Raw genomic sequence first — 15,295 nt, forward strand, 5'->3', positions numbered from 1 at the left:
TATGAAGACATAGGGTTGTAGCCAAATATGCTTTACTCCAAATAGACCCATAGAAACCAATGAACCTGTTCATCATGGGTGTTCATACCAATGGACCTACTCTGAAGAAGACTAGTATTGGATACAAACCAACTAAGTCCTACTCAAAGTTAACCCATTGAAAGAAATGGAAAGAAGTTAGTTATAGGCATTAATTTCAGTGGGTCTACTCTAACTACTATTTGCTATTCGGTCCTGTATACCTGAAGGAGCGTCTCCACCCCCATTGTTCAGCCCGAACACTGAGATCAAGAGCCGAGGGCCTTCTGGCGGTTCCCTCATTGCGAGAAGTGAGGTTACAGGGAACCAGACAGAGGGCCTTCTCAGTAGTGGGGCCCACCCTGTGGAACACCCTCCCTTCAGATGTGAAGGAAATAAGCAGCTATCCTATCTTTAAAAGACATCTGAAGGCAGCCCTGTTTAGGGAAGTTTTTTATATTTAATGCTGTACTGTTTTTAACATTTGATTAGGAGCCGCCCAGAGTGGCCGCCCAGAGTGGCTGGGGAGACTCAGCCAGATGGGTGGGGTATAAATAATAAATTATTATTATTATTATTATTATTGCTAATTACCAGTACTGTTAACTATTGACAGGGACTCTTTAAGGCTACAAGAGATTGGACTAGATTACCCTTGGGGGTACCTACCCACTCTACAATTATGGGATTCTATACTACCCATCTGATCACATGCTATCATTTCATACAGTCCATTTACTCCCAACACAAGAACAAGAGAAGCAACCATTTAGGTTGGGGTGGGGAACCCCAATGCATCTGATGACACCAGGTGACCAGGTGATCTTTGGGGTGACGGGAAGGGATTTGCTTTGTCGGCACATTCCTTGCCGGGAACACCCTGGCAAAGCAGCACAAAGCAGGAATGAACCCTGTGTAAACAGAGATAACCCCAACCCCACTGAAATGGATACTGGATTTTGAGATGTGTAGGAATGGAAGCTACATGTTAAAAAAAAACAAAAAACCCACCTCATTTTGTAATCTACCTATCTATTAGTATTATTTTGTAGATGTGCAGTTTCAATATGATCTATCACTGGCAGGAAACTGACTCAGTCAATGACTTCTTTTCAAGAATGAGTGTGAAGAAAAAATCCCAAAACTGAAATGAATACCTACATGCTTCCAGCATTTATTTACTTATTTGCACTTTGTGAACTGATACACGAGTGGAAACTTGCTAGTTGTTTTTTCAAAACTTGCCCTGCTTCAGATTTCGCAATGCAAAAAAAAGTGCATGCTAGGCAAACAGGTGTGTAAAAGAAGGTATATATTTGTGAAATTAATGCACCATATTAGGGGACATTGTTTCCCAAAAATGTGTATATTAGACAAAAGTCCATGGGGGGCAGGAAGCATATTTTAGGAGACTTAACTTTTTGAAAAATGAAAGCAGATGAATTTTATTTCAATATGCAATGGTGCCATGTTGCTCAAGGATTCTTGATTTTGAAAGAGTCTTTCCTGGCAGCAGGCAGGCTTGGAAAAGCTAACTTCCAATCTCTGATTTCAGAGTCACTCTCTCTCTTGGAGCTTGGTTGCCAAGGACGCCATCAATGTGGCAGGTTGGTATTCTTGTGTTCTTTAGGGGATTTCTTCCCACTGTGTGTGTGTGTTTACAGTGGTACTTCGGGTTAAGAACTTAATTCGTTCTGTTCTTAACCTGAAACTGTTCTTAACCTTGAGGTACCACTTAAGCTAATGGGGCCTCCCGCCGCCGCTGCCACGCAATTCTGTTCTCATCCTGAAGCAAAGTTCTTAACCCGAGGTACTATTTATGGGTTAGCGGAGTCTGTAACCTGAAGCATTTGACACCCGAGGTACCACTGTATATCAAGGCCTCTCTATCTGGCTCTTGGAACTACAGTGGTACCTCAGGTTAAGTACTTAATTCGTTCCAGAAGTCCGTTCTTAACATGAAACTGTTCTTAACCTGAAGCACCACTTTAGCCTATGGGGCCTCCTGCTGCCACTGCGCCGCCGGAGCACGATTTCTGTTCTCATCCTGAAGCAAAGTTCTTAACCTGAGGTACAATTTCTGGGTTAGCGGAGTCTGTAACCTGAAGTGTCTGTAACCCGAGGTACCACTGTATTCTGAGGCCACGCACCCCTTACCCAGCTGCTTCACACCCATTTCCAGCATTCCTCCCTGGTTGGATAATGCCCTTACTCTCCAACAGGATCTCTTGCTAGCCGGGGTGGAGGATAGAGCTTGTGAGCATGCTCAGAGACTGTGCAAGGGTAACATTCACACGTGTTGCTACTCCTCCTCCTTTTACTTGTGACCCCGCCCACACCTGGCATGTGACCCTTAAAAAGTTGCCCTTAGAAGTGGCCCTCTGGCTGAAAAAGCTTTCCCGCCTTGGCGTAAAAGGAGTCTTCTCTGTCCTTTGTATACCCACAGAAGCCTATTTTGGCATTAAGTGGTATTCACATTAATAAATAAACTGTGAATCTTAACAAAACGGGGTATGTGTCTGACTCTTCTTGAACCTTACAGGCTGTATCATAGAACAGGTGTGTGCACAATCAAGCTGAGCAGGATTGAACCAGCAGGGACCTGCTTTGCCAGTGTGTTCCCTTGCAGGGAAGGAGCTGGGTAAGTCGCCCCCATCAGGAATGAACCAGGTCACCACCTGGTTCAATCCTGATCTCTGCAGTGTGGTTAGGAGCGGGAAGAGTCACACCACCAGCTGCATTCATTCATTTATTTTAATTAACAAAATTTGCTTACCGCTGGTTTGTAAGAAAACCTCTAAGCAGTTAACAAAGGTATAAAATGCAAAACATGGAAAGATTCAATTTAAAAGTACAAGATAGCATGCACCATTTCATTGCCGGCATATCACACCTTGCAGTTGTCTCAAAACCGCGCTGACAGGAATTGGTCTTATCTGCCAAGGAAGGATTTGCTTAGTCTATTTTTCTACCAAGTTTGGCAGGGGTAGCAAAGAGCAGAAGAGTTAAAAGGTGCTGACTCAGACTTAGATGATCTGCAAAATAAAAAATGATTAAATCAGCTTTTGACAGGAATGCTATTTCTATACGTGACCGAAGCCCATGTGTTTTGGGGTATTTCCCGCCAAGTTGCTGAGTGTGCAAGAGTCAGATTGTACAACTTTGGTTGCACCCGAGATAAGCTCATGAGCTCAAGTCATCCTTGCTCCATTGCATGGTTTCTGTCATGGTGGGCCTTTGACGCATCGTATTCTAGTTTTATTATTATTCATTTCATTTCTGACCCACTTTATTTTAGGGGGGGGGAATCTCAAGTCCGTTTGCAACACGTGCAAACATCAAATGACACAATCCAGAACAAAACATTACTGACGAAAGCCAAATATAAAGCATGCATTTGATGCACCATAAGGAACAGGAAACTAAAATGTTATCTTAAAGATTTCAAACTAAAACATTGCAAAGGAGGTCAACTACAGAATGTACATGCAACGCAGGCCTAGCGACCACAGCAACTCTTCCCAATAGGTGTTACTCCAATGAGGCAGTTGCGAGGACTGAAGGTCCCTGCCTTCCCACCGCTCTCTAAGGCTCCTCCCCCAGTTCCTTTCCCAGCAGTCTAAGGCTAGTTTGCCTTGCCTCGCTTTGCTCCACCCTCTTCATCGCTCCACATATTCTAGGAGACCAGACAGGAAGGGAGTTGGATACATCAGGAAAGGGAGACTCCCTGACTTCTTCAGCAGCCTGCCTTCACTCTGCCTCTTGACCCTGCTCTGCTTCTGCCTCTGATGCTGCACTGCTCTCTGCCCCAGCCACTTCCCTCTCACTAAATCCTGTTATGGCTTCAGCTTCTGACACCTCTTCCTCCCAGTTTGCTGCCTCTTCTTCCTCTGACCACTCATCATCATCCCACCACTAATCCCCTGGTTTCGGAGCCTTCTTCCTCTGAGGGTTCCCTTTGGGGTTCCCCAGCTGGTGCCTCCCACCAGTCCTCTGCATCCAGCCTGTCCATGACAACAGCATGCAAAAATGTGAGTGTTGGAAGAGATTTGCACTAAAAAGCTGATGGATTTGCAGGTGCTTGAATTTTGCGATGCAAAAATAACATGCACATAAGTGCATATATTAAGGGACGTGGGTGGCGCTGTGGGTTAAACCACAGAGCCTAGGACTTGCTGATCAGAAGGTCAGCAGTTCAAATCCCCGTGACGGGGTGAAGTCCCGTGGCTCGGTCCCTGCTCCTGCCAACCTAGCAGTTTGAAAGCACAAAGTGCAAGTAGATAAATAGGTACCACTCCGGCAGGAAGGTAAACGGCGTTTCCGTGCGGTGCTCTGGTTCACCAGAAGCAGCTTAGTCATGCTGGCCACATGACCTGGAAACTGTACGCCGGCTCCCTCGGCCAATAAAGCGAGATGAGCGCCGCAACCCCAGAGTCGGCCACGACTGGATCTAATGGTGAGGGGTTCACAAAGATGCATATGCTGGCGAAAACTGCACGACGTTAGGGACTATCACTTGCAAAAATGTGTATCCTGGCAGAATTGCTGGTGAGAATGCTGACTAAAACCAATAAAACAATAAATCATGAACTGATGCGGAAATATGTCAAACTAAAAGGGATAGATTTCCCCAAACCTTCTGAGGATAGAGGAAGCAAGTTAAAAAGAAAATACTTCTTCATGTAGCACATAGTTAAACTACGGAACTCACTCGGACAGGAGGTGGTGATGGCCACAAACTTGGGTGGTTTTAAAAGATTAGACAAATTCATGGAGGAGAAGGCTATTCATGGCTACTAGGCATGATGACTATGCTCTGCCTCCACTGTCAGAGACAGCAATGCTTCTGAAACCACAGGAGGTGAGAGGGCTCTTGTGCTCAGGTCCTGCTTGCAGGTTCCCCTCAGGCATCTGGTTGGCCACTGTGTGAACAGGATGCTGGACTAGATGGGCCACTGGCCTGATCCAGAAGACTCTTCCAATTTTCCTCTTCACTCACTTGTAACTTCACCATATTTTGTGAAATGTGCTCCATCTGCTGGCCAAGCTGACAAAGACACAACAGTGAGTTTCAGCTCGCAAGACCATGGGTAGGCAAACTAAGGACCGGGGGTCGGATCCGGCCCAATCACCTCCTAAATCTGGCTCGTGGACGGTCCGGGAATCAGCGTGTTTTTACACGCTTGGTGAAGATTTGACATTTTCATCCCCCAAAAGTTTTTGATTTGAGTTTCTACTGAAATGAGGCTGCATCTTGATGTTGTATTTTAATCTTGTTTTTAAGTTGTATTTTAATCATTTGTTTTTATATCTGGTGTTAGCCTCCCTGAGCCCACTCTTGGCTAGGGAGGGCGGGTTATAAATAGAATTATTTATTATTATTATTATTATTATTATTATTATTATTATTATTATTATTACTATTACTACTACTACATGTATGGAATGTGTGTTTTTATTTAAAATGCATCTCTGGGTTATTTGTGGGGCAAAGAAATTCATTCATTTTCCCCAAAAAAATATAGTCCGGCCCCCTCACAAGGTCTGAGGGACACTGGACCGGCCCCCTGCTGAAAAAGTTTGCTGACCCCTGTTGTAGATCATCTAATCTAAAATGTAACTTTACCCAGTAGGCTAGTTCCTACATTCACTCACATGCCCTTTTCTATCCACCAGGTAAAAAGGAGGCAAGCTCAGATCTCAAGCCCACATTCCAGCCAGGTGAAATCACTCCCAGAGGGTGCAAATTTGTGCTGATGAGGCAGTCCTGGGTGCAGCCCAGGTTGCGCTGCTAAGAGGGCAATTGGTGTGTGGCTGTTGTTTTTTGACCTTTTGATTTTTTAAAAATGGGTCCCCACTGGAGCTGAACCTACTGGGTGAGTTTCCAGGTTCACTCATAGTTCTTAAAGTGGCAGAAAAAGTATTTTAGGGAAGGGTGCATTCAGGGAGTGAGGCAGATGAAAGGTGACTGGGGAGCCAAGTCCAGTGTAGTGGCTGACATGCGCTAGGACAGGGGTCAGCAAATTTTTTCAGCAGGGGGAGGGTCCACTGTCCCTCAGACCTTGTGAGGGGCCGGACTATATTTTGAAGCTACTTACCTGTGTCTTGCGAGCAGCAGGGGCTGGCAGCAGTGGCGGTAGAGGGATGATAAGTGGCGCATGAAAGGGCTCTGGAGAGGGGCTGCTTAAAATGGCGGCCGCTTGAGCGCTGCTGCTGCTGCTGCTGGCACAAACAAACAAAGCCCAGCTCTCTTCCTCCTCTAGGCAGGGCAGGGAGAAGCCAGGAGGGAGGGAGGGAGGAGCTGCCGACACCAACGTGTGAGAGAGAGGGAGGGGGGAGAGGGAAAGAACACACGGGCTGGCGATCCACACAGTGATTCCTGGATCGTCCATGGGCCCGATCCAGAAGGCAATTGGGCCTGATCTGGCCCGCGGGCCTTAGTTTGATGACCCATGCACTAGGAGCTGGGAAATGTGAGCTCAAATCCAAGAAGCTATGTATATAATCCAGGCTAAGCTACTGCACTGGGTTGAGTTAAGAGAACCATGTCAGCTTCCCTGCACTCCTTGCAGGAAGGCTGGGATAAATACACAGCGAATAAAGACCGGCATCTGTTGGTGAGTCCCACACGGGGCTTGGAAAGTGAAGATGGGGAGGGGGAATCCCAGCATATGCCACAAGAGGGCAGCATTGGCTCTTCCTTACAGGAAGGGAGATCTTGCAACTTCCTTTGGGTCTGCTGTGAAGGCAGAAAGTGTTGAACTCTATACAGGAGCAGGAGTGCAATGACCTTGCAGAGATCCCAATGTGACAGTCTCGTGGTTTAGTACAATTGCAGCACTGACATTGTGGGATGCAAAGCTGAAAATGGAAGGAAAGTGGATCAAGGGGTCACAACTCCTCCATCCCTACAGTACTGTGTGTTCTGACCCATATAAACCTTTGAAGGATCCAGGCAGACTTATGCAGCCTAGCTCTCTAGATGGGGGTGGCAGGGGTGTGTGTCTATGGTGCTCTAAACAGCTGGCCCAAAGGAACGCCTCAGACCAGTGGCATAGCAAGGTCAGATGGTACCCGGTGCGGAATATTTCTTTTCACACACACCCCTCCTTGAAATTCTTAAAAGGAGGAAAAATAAGATACTTACCGTTGAAAATGTTGTTATCTGGTTTATTTACATTGTGAGCATAAGCACTTAAAACCTTTCCCCCCACAAACTTTGTTCTCTGCAAATTTTGAAATCATATCATCAAAACGAATTCCTTTTGCTACTTTGTTTTCAATTGACAAGATGGCTAAGCCAGAGAGCTTTGCTGATCCCAACCTGGTGCCCTTTCTGATTCTGTTGCCAGTCTTTGTCTCTCTGCCTCCGCTCCCCGAAAACGTTTGCTATGCATCTAGGCCTGTGATATAGCGAAGGCCAAAGAAAGAGAGAAAAGTCTGGCCTTCCTGTTAGGCAGGGAGACGAGGCTGCTTCAGGTGCTAAAGTAGGGGGGGCAGCAGGAAGGGACTGGAGGACAGAGCCATGGGGGGGGGGCATGCAGGCTGTACTGTAGCCCCCTAAGCTAGTCTGCAGCCCCCAGAGTTGGTGGAGCTAGAATAAAACCCAGCCACCCCTCCAGCTGGACTCCATACGTGGAACCAGTATATGTGTGCACTGCCTTTTTCCATTTCAGGGGGATATGTGGGGTAGATGACCCTTGGGGTCCCTTCAGCCCTATAATTCTAGGATTCTCTGTCGCCAAAGGCAGAAAAATGACTCAGGCCAAACAAAATGTGTGGGCAGCAATCCACACGGCTTCATAAGAAGATGAGAGACATTCATGGAGGGGATGGTTACCAATGGCTACCAGCCAGGATGTCTCTGCTCTGCCTCCACAGTCAGAGAAGATTTGCTTTCTTGCTTTTTTCATAAATCAGCAACAGAGGCTGCATTTCCTTATATACAGGTGGGCTGTTGCTAAAGCGCATAACATGCCCTTCATGCTTAGTTATGTGTTAGGAATACAGGCACAAATTATTGTGTATGTATGTGTTTGTATTTGCAAACTACCCCAGTCTCTGAGTGGTGAGACTCAGGTCCATCTTCCTTGGAATGAAGGTCAGCAGAGACTGTGGTGTCTTTATGCTATATGGTTTTAGGATGGAGGGGCTCACAGCATTGACAACCCCAGCAGATCTTGCTTCTCCATTAGTCACAGCTTTGGCTCCGGCACAGAGCAAGCCAGTCTCTGTCTCCCATAACTCTCTCTGGCTCTTGCTCTCCTACCTAGCAGCTTGGTGAGATGGGGGGAGGAGGACAGCCCCATCCCCTTTAGCCTGGGTTGCCCCATCACTTTGGTGCAGCTTTTGCAGCCCATCTCATTCTTTGGGGATGCTGAAGAGGACACTCAAGTGGCCAGTGAAGGCCCTTGTCTTGCCAAGAAACTTGTCTGTGGGAATCATGCATGAGTTGATGTCATCTAGAATTCTCTGATGTCATCAGAAGAGTAAGCCGTTTTTCCCCGTTAGGTCTGTTATCGACTGCAGAGGATGAGTAGCTTTGGAAGCCTCTTGGGGAGATGGAAGGGTTCAAAGGACTAAATCCATGAAGGAGAGCTACTTACTCTGAGATGGGGGAACCTTCAGGCAAAGGCCAGCAGTGAAGAGATGCTGCTGGCCGCCAGGTTTTTTGGCTTCCCACTTTCCTCTATGGAGTAACATCAGAGGTCCTGCAGGAGGCAAGAGCATCTCAGAGTCAGGGGCCAGTCTGGGCCAAAGCGGCCCTCCATTGCCCCCACCACGGAGTCCCTGGCATCCCTTTATCATCCCCGATGCTATCAGGACACTTACGTTAAGCAGGAGGAGGAGGTGTGAAGCATTGGGGGTCTCTGTCAGAAGCTCCAGAGCAGATGATGGAAGTGCGACTTCAGTTCCTGTGGGTGATACCCATGTTCAAGCCAGCAGGTCCATGAAGGGCAAGGAGGGAAAAGACAGAAGAGATTTTGAGTCCTGGGTGTGAGGAGGAAGAAGGAGCCATGTCAAGAGAAGTCAAGACCAACGACATGTCCTCCTCCTTTTCTTCCTCCAGGAGTGCCTCAAATGTCCTGTGGACTATTGCACTGCAGAGGTCGGAGGAGATGTTTGGCCTCATGAAGCTGGAGAGATGGTGGGGTGAGGCTTAGACACTGCCTCCTTCGAGTCCCCCTTGCCCCCTCCTCCCTGCTCTTCCCCACCCTAAACTTCTCCCCACCACAACCACATCCATTCAAAAGACAACTCACCTCCATTGGAAAAGGGTCTTGGGTACAGACCTTAAAGCAAACAAGAGACAAGGGAGTTCACTGTCCCCAAGGTGTGGGGCTTACCTTTTTTGGATTGGGCCAGAAGCAGGCCAGCTCCAGCTGAACTACTGTCTTCTGCAGAGGAAAGAAAAATCTGGGTCAGATGATACTACGAAAGCCAATCTGGGTGGGTGCAAGAGAGCACAGAAGCAGCCCCAAGCCAGGAAGGATGGGCCTCTCTCTGCCTTGGGCCCAATCCCTTGTCTCAGAGGACCTCCCTGGGCCCTGCAGCCTCCTGGGCAGAGGTGGAAGGGCAGCAGCAGGAAAGGGGGCAGGAAAAGCCTCTGGCTTCATCCTTGCCGCCAGGGACACACAGTGCATCATCTGCATTAAAAGTCACTGGAGGGGTGTGCTCTTGGGGGATGGAAGCAACCTAAGAAATGAATAGAAGATGAGGTACTTACTCTGAGGTGGGGGAATTTCCAGGCAACGGCCAGCAGCAAAGAAATGCTGGTGGCCGCTAGTTTCTGAGCCTCTCCACTTCCCCCAAGGGCGAAACCTCGGAGGTCCTGTGGGAGGAAAGAGCGTCTCAGAGTCAGGGGCCAGTCTGGGCCATAGCAGCAGGGCAGGCTCAAGTGCCTCAGCACCGAGCAAGTTGGGGGGAGCGCACAAGTGCCAGTTTCTCTTCTCGTGACTTCAAAAGTGGGACAAATTGGGGGCCAAACAGGACAGGGGACTTCATGTCCCAGAAATGGGACAGTCTGTTGGGTAAGGGATGGGGGTAACCCTAAAACCTCTCCTGATGCCATTGGGACACTTACACTGAGAGCTGGAGGAGGGTGCCAGGATTGGGGGCTTCCATAAGGAGACCCCCCCCAAGCAGGAGCCAGAAGTGCTGCTTCAGTTCTTGCAGGAAAAGAGAAGAGAGAGTCTGAGTGCTGGGTTAAATCTTGAAAGCGTGTGAAGAAGAAGAAGAAAGAGCCTGCGAAGGGAGGTCAAGGCAAAGGATGTACCTCTCTGTCCTCCTCCTTCTCGGCAACTTTCAACACGGCCTCAAATGTCCTGAGCACAATTGCACTGACCCAGGTGAAATCTGTCCTCATGAAGCTGCAGAGATGAAGAGAAGGAGTTGGACGCTGCCTCCTCCGAGTCTCCCTTGCCCCCTTCTCCCTCCTGCCTGCTCTTCCGCACCTGGAGCTCCCCCTGGAGTTCTGCCCCCCATCTATCCCAAAGACCCCACTCACCTCAGCTGAAGGAGGGCCTCCAAGGCCAGAGCCAGGGTCAGGGGGCGATCCCTGAAGTGCTCCAAGGGCCCCAAGATGTCCTGGAAGAGAACAGAGGAGAAAAGCCAGCTCTTTCCGGGGCCTCCAGAGGACCACTCTGACCTCCAAAGCCAGGCTTGGCTTTCCTGGGGAATGGCAACCCCATGCCCTAAGCTGACAGGGTTATGAACAAATGAACAACCCCTTCCCCAAAGCTCCTCTCTGCCCCACCTCACACCACTCATCACTCACCAGAATGGCTTTGGCCGTCTCCTCCCTGGAGCACTTCAGGGTTTGGAGCCCTCTGAGCCGAGCTGCCTGGCAGTTCTGGATGACCTCCAGGAGGTATAGCTGATCTTCCTCCAGCAGCTGAAATGCAAAAGTCAGACTGTCGGTTCCTCAAGGGGGGGGGGGGGCTTCTCCGCATCCAAGAGTGCAGAGTGGGGGGCAAAGAGCCCAGGCAATGGGGGGGGCAGTTCTAAGGGGTCCTGCCCCTGCTCTTGTTTTCTCCAATACTCACCCGTAGGGAAGGGATGTGGACCTGCAGCCCATGGACATCGGAACAGGTGAGTCCATCCCTGAGCACCTGGCAAGGCTATTCCAAGAGTTTTCTCCTGGATTCCAAGTCCTGTTATAGGGGACAGACCCCCCCCTCCAGGGCTTGGGGGCCAATCCCAGCCTCCTTCCCCCAGAATGTGGTTCCCCAGGGAAGGTGCCCCTTCAGCTGACACCTGCCCCCCAGCCATGCCCCCCAGCCCAACCCCCACAAAATGGGTTGGCTGCTGAGGGGGGCGTTGGGTTTCCAGCTGCTGGCCCAGATGGACCTCGGGTCGGATCCAGTCATCTGGCTCTTTGCATCTTTTGACTAGCTGCCCCCTAGCCCATTCCTGCTCTCCTCTGTCCCAAAAAGGAGGGCCACTAGCTCACCTGGCGCCACGGGCTGCTCTGGGCCTTGCAGGGGGGTCACCCTGTTGCTGCGGCTAATCAGGCGCCTCAAGTACCTGAACCTAGAAGAGGCAAGTGGAGAGAGCGACTCAGAAGCCTGCTGCCCCAATTCTTGGGGGGTGTTTGTGTGAGGAGGGGCGTCTGGCCCAATTCCTCCCATCTCTCTGCAGTTCAGTGACCTGAAAGGGCATCACCAGAGGTGGAAAGAGGCAGCCCAGAGCACAAAGGGCTGGCAGAGAGAGAAAGGAGGCCCCAAGTGCTCTGGGTTCAAGAGCTATGGCCATGCCAGGAACCAGAGAGCCTGGCTCCCTAGTTCGAGGGGAGAGAAAAAGGGAAGAAAGGGAAAGAGTGTGGAGGAGCTGAGCTCTCAGGAGAAGAGTGGCCGGGTCAATTTCCAGAGAGCCAAGGCTGTGTCGGGGATCCTGGGACTCACACCCCCTCCCCCAGGAGATCAAAAGAAAGGAAAGGAATCCTACTTACAGCCTGCATATTTCTTCCAGGAAAAATTCCCACCCTTCTTTCTAAACTAGCTAACTATCTAAAATGCCCACTCAAGCCTAACTCTGACTCCAGCCCTAAGCCTAAACCTAAGCCTAAGACTAAGACTAAACCTAAACCTAAACCTAAACCTAAACCTAAACCTAAGATTAAGCCTAAGCCTAATCTTCTATGTACAAAATAAATATATACAAAATATATATAAAATAGGCACAAATGTGCACAAAATTAAAAAGTAAAATAAAAAATATTAAAGAACAAAAAGTAAAATAAAAGTGTTAAAATAAAAAAGTAAAATAATAAACCAACTAAAAGTGAATCAAGTGAATCAAATAAAAGTAATAAATCAAATCAAAAATCAAAATAAGAAACTGGAAAAATAACAATAAACCAAGCCCCTCTCCTAATCTCTACCAATCGCCACTAACTCCTCTCTCCTCCACTCGCCTCACTACTAACCCACAATGGTTGCCTGCAAGTCTGTGGCTTTTAAATGAAAGCAAGTGATGTCACAAAGGAGGGTGGGTCATTGTCACCATGGCAACCCCCCACCACCACCTGGACCTGGACACACCTGGCCCCTCCTGTGAGGTGATGTTCCTCTGTCAGAACATGGAGGCACCTGCTGTTCCGCCTGTAGCTGGGCTCCATCTTCATTTCACATCCTTCTTCCTGAAGCCCCATTCCCAAAGGGAGACTACCACCACATGCCTCCAGGCAGGCTAGGGGTCTCCATAGCGCAGGATTGGACCATTTGCTTTGCATGCAGGTCTTTTGTCCTGGGCGGCATCTCCGGGGGGGGGGCTGGCAATGTGTTCCCCCCATCCGAAACCCTGGAGAGCTGCTGCCGGTCAGTGCAGGCGCTGTTGAGGTAGGTGGGTCACAGGACTGACTGTGTCCATGGCAGCTTCCTAGGAATATTTTTCTTTAGCTGAAGAGGAGCAAGCTAACGTCTACACAAAACGGACCATCGTTTCATTTATTTTAGAGACAATCTGGAGAAGTCCCTGTTTAATATACAACAATGCAAGGGCAGAAATCCCAAATGTGAGAGGAAGCAGAATTCTTCCCTCCCTTGCAAGAAAGCCATAGGCCAAGGGACACCCGCCCCCCGGTGGACACCCCCCGGTGGGTCCCTTCCAGCTCTACCATTCTATGGTGTCAACTGCAGCAGACCCTCCAAATTTCAAAGGGAGCCATTGGAGAATCTGAAGGAAGTGGCACCTTCTTCTGAGTTCCTGCACAAGCCTTGGCTCACCCATTCAGGCTGCAGCCCCTCTCCTGTTGTCCGTCCGTCCATCCGTCCCCGGGTATTCAGAGGTACACACCGCCTGAATATGGAAGCTCTCCATTTTATTTTTAATTTTATTATATTTATAGAAAAGGTGCTATATGAATTCTAAGGTCCCAAATCCATAAAATACATGTTCATAAATGTACAAGGCAAACACATACATAAGTTCATATAAACCACGGGTCTGAAATAGTACAGGAGAACAATCCTGAAGGCATCCTGATTCTCCCAATGACCTCCAATATTCCTCTGCAGGAAGGGAGGCAAATGGGGAAAGCCTTCCCAATGTCTTTGTGCTTACAAATCCTGTCTGAAGGGCGTATTTGTGTATAAATAGAGTGAGCCAGTGACAGGGACTCAGGAACTAAAGTATTTACCATCGCTAAAGAATGGCCAGGCTGCCCAGGTAATGCAGTCAGTGACCATGATCAGGTATCCTGGCAGGCAGGATTTCTGCTGTAGACTGTCTCCTTCTGTGATGTATGTATGATGTTTTTGGGGGGTGGTCTTGGTGGGCAATTTCAAAAGTCTACATAAGGGCTTGCGCACCGTTGTTCAGGGTTCCTCCTCCGTCCTGCGTGTGGTGAGTGGGGAACCTGTTGCAACAGTTTAATAAAGATCAGGCTTACTAGCCGCTTTGCTTCTCAATATCCTCTGGTTGGCCTCTGTTATTTTAATAATAATAATAATAATAATAATAATAATAATAATAATAATAATAATTTATTTATACCCCGCCCATCTGGCTGGGTTTCCCCCAGCCACTCGGGGTGGCTTCCAACAAAGTATTAAAATACAGTGGTCTGTTAAACATTAAAAGCTTCCCTAAAGAGGGCTGCCTTCAGATGTCTTCTAAAAGTCTGGTAGTTGTTCTTCTCTTTGACATCTTTGACACCAAGAGAGAACCTACGTAAGGACTCTGTATGGGCTCTTGGATACCCCATAAGGGGGAAAGGAGCAGGTTTTTTTTTCTTGTAACAAAGGTAAAGGACCCCTGGACGGTTATGTCCAGTCAAAGGCGACTATGGGGTTGCGGTGCTCCTCTCGCTTTCAGGCCGAGGGAGCAGCCGTTTGTCCAGACAGCTTTCTGGGTCATGTGGCCAGCAGGACTGAACCGCTTCTGGCACAATGGGACACTGTGACGGAAGCCAGAGTGCGCAGAAATGCTGTTTACCTTCCCGCCACAGAGATGCCTATTTATCTACTTGTGCTAGCCTGTTTTCAAACTGCTAGGGGGGCAGGAGCTGGGACAGAGCAACTGGAGCTCACCCCGTCGCAGGGATTTGAACCACCGACCTTCTGATCAGCAAGCCCAAAGAGGCTCAGTGGTTTAGACCACAGTGCCACCCGTGTCACCTTACCTTATATTTATATACCACCTGGATCTTCCAATGATCTCAAGGTGGCTTACATGTTTTTCCTCCTCCCCATGTCCTCCTCACAACGACCCTGTGAGGTAGGTGAGGCTGACTCCAAGGGCACCCAGTGAGCTCTATGGCTGAGTGGGAGTGTGCCAGTGTGGTGTAGTGGTTAAGAGCTGTAGTCTCGTAATCTGGGGAACCGGGTTCGCGTCCCTGCTCCTCCACATGCAGCTGCTGGGTGACCTTGGGCTAGTCACACTTATCTGAAGTCTCTCAGCCCCACTCTCCTCACAGAGTGTTTGTTGTGGGGGAGGAAGGGAAAGGAGAATGTTAGCCGTTTGGAGACTCCTTCGGGTAATGATAAAGTGGGATATCAAATCCAAACTCTCTTTCTTCTTTTTCTTCGAACCCAGAGGGCATCAGAGGAAAGGGGGAAGAAAAGAGAGACAGAGGCCAGTGTTGCCAATGGCACCCCTGAGCATTGTTCAAGGTACCCCAGGGTGCCACAGCACCCTGGTTGAAAACCACTGGTTTAGATAATTCTTGAACTAGAATCGGAAGGGACCTCAGGGTCATCTAGCCCAACCTCCTGCTACTGCGCCTCCAACTTTGCTCCTATATCCTTTGCAGGGGGTTGGACTAGATGGCCCCTGG

The sequence above is a fragment of the Podarcis raffonei genome, chromosome 8 (genome assembly GCF_027172205.1).
Source record: "Podarcis raffonei isolate rPodRaf1 chromosome 8, rPodRaf1.pri, whole genome shotgun sequence".
NCBI lineage: Eukaryota > Metazoa > Chordata > Lepidosauria > Squamata > Lacertidae > Podarcis > Podarcis raffonei.